The sequence below is a fragment of the Ambystoma mexicanum genome, chromosome 1q (genome assembly GCF_040938575.1).
Source record: "Ambystoma mexicanum isolate Mex_15411 chromosome 1q, UKY_AmexF1_1, whole genome shotgun sequence".
NCBI lineage: Eukaryota > Metazoa > Chordata > Amphibia > Caudata > Ambystomatidae > Ambystoma > Ambystoma mexicanum.
Window position 1 is genome coordinate 1549130216 of NC_090922.1, and position 1969 is coordinate 1549132184.

The window sequence follows — 1969 nt, forward strand, 5'->3', positions numbered from 1 at the left end:
CCCTGCAGGAGCTTCCTTCGTCACTCCCATAGCTGCATTCAGACCCACCTTCAAATCTATTCCCACCAGAGAGCAGCATGTAACCACTCCCCATCCCTGCAGGAGCTTCCTTTGTCACTCCCATAGCTGCATTCAGACCCTCCTTAAAATCTATTCCCACCAGAGAGCAGCATGTAACCACTCCCCATCCCTGCAGGAGCTTCCTTCGTCACTCCCATAGCTGCATTCAGACCCGCCTTTAAATCTATTCCTACCAGAGAGCAGCATGTAACCACTCCCCATCCCTGCAGGAGCTTCCTTTGTCACTCCTATAGCTGCATTCAGACCCGCCTTCAAATCTATTCCCACCAGAGAGCAGCATGTAACCACTCCCCATCCCTGCAGGAGCTTCCCGTCACAGCTGCATTCAGACCCGCCTTCAAACCTATTCCCACCTGAGAGCAGCATGTAACCACTCCCCATCACTGCAGGAGCTTCCTTCGTCACTCCCATAGCTGCATTCAGACCCGCCTTCAAATCTATTCCCACCAGAGAGCAGCATGTAACCACTCCCCATCCCTGCAGGAGCTTCCCGTCACAGCTGCATTCAGACCCGCATTCAAATCTATTCCCACCAGAGAGCAGCATGTAACCACTCCCATCACTGCAAGAGCATCCCGCCACAGCTAAATTCAGACCCGCCTTCAAATCTAATCAAACCAGAGAGCAGCATGTAACCACTCCCCATCCCTGCAGGAGCTTCCCGTCATAGCTGCATTCAGACCTGCCTTCAATTCGATTCCCACCAGAGAGCAGCATGTAACCACTCCCCATCCCTGCATGAGCTTCCTTTGTCACTCCCATAGCTGCATTCAGACCCGCCTTCAAATCTATTCCCACCAGAGAGCAGCATGTAACCACTCCCTATCCCTGCAGGAGCTTCATTCGTCACTCCCATAGCTGCATTCAGACCCGCCTTTAAATCTATTCCCACCACAGAGCAGCATGTAACCACTCCCTATTCCTGCAGGAGCTTCCCGTCACAGCTGCATTCAGACCCGCCTTCAAATCTATTCCCACCAGAGAGCAGCATGTAACCACTCCCCATCCCTGCAGGAGCTTCCCGTCACAGCTGCATTCAGACCCGCCTTTAAATCTATTCCCACCAGAGAGCAGCATGTAACCACTCCCCATCCCTGCAGGAGCTTCCTTCGTCACTCCCATAGCTGCATTCAGACCCGCCTTCAAATCTATTCCCACCAGAGAGCAGCATGTAACCACTCCCCATCCCTGCAGGAGCTTCCCGTCACAGCTGCATTCAGACCCGCCTTCAAATCTATTCCCACCAGAGAGCAGCATGTAACCACTCCCCATCCCTGCAGGAGCTTCCCGTCACAGCTGCATTCAGACCCGCCTTCAATTCTATTCCCACCAGAGAGCAGCATGTAACCACTCCCCATCCCTGCAGGAGCTTCCCGTCACAGATGCATTCAGACCTGCCTTCAAATCTATTCCCACCAGAGAGCAGCATGTAGCCACTCCCCATCGCTGCAGGAGCTTCCTTCGTCACTCCCATAGCTGCATTCAGACCCGCCTTTAAATCTATTCCCACCAGAGAGCAGCATGTAACCACTCCCATCACTGCAAGAGCTTCCTTCGTCACTCCCATAGCTGCATTCAGATCCGCCTTTAAATCAATTCCCACCAGAGAGCAGCATGTAACCACTCCCCATCCCTGCAGGAGCTTCCCGTCACAGCTGCATTCAAACCCGCATTCAAATCTATTCCCACCAGAGAGCAGCATGTAACCACTCCCATCACTGCAAGAGCATCCCGTCACAGCTGCATTCAGACCCGCCTTCAAATCTATTCCCACCAGAGAGCAGCATGTAACCACTCCCCATCCCTGCAGGAGCTTCCCGTCATAACTGCATTCAGACCTGCCTTCAAATCTATTCCCACCAGAGAGCAGCATGTAACCACTCCCCAT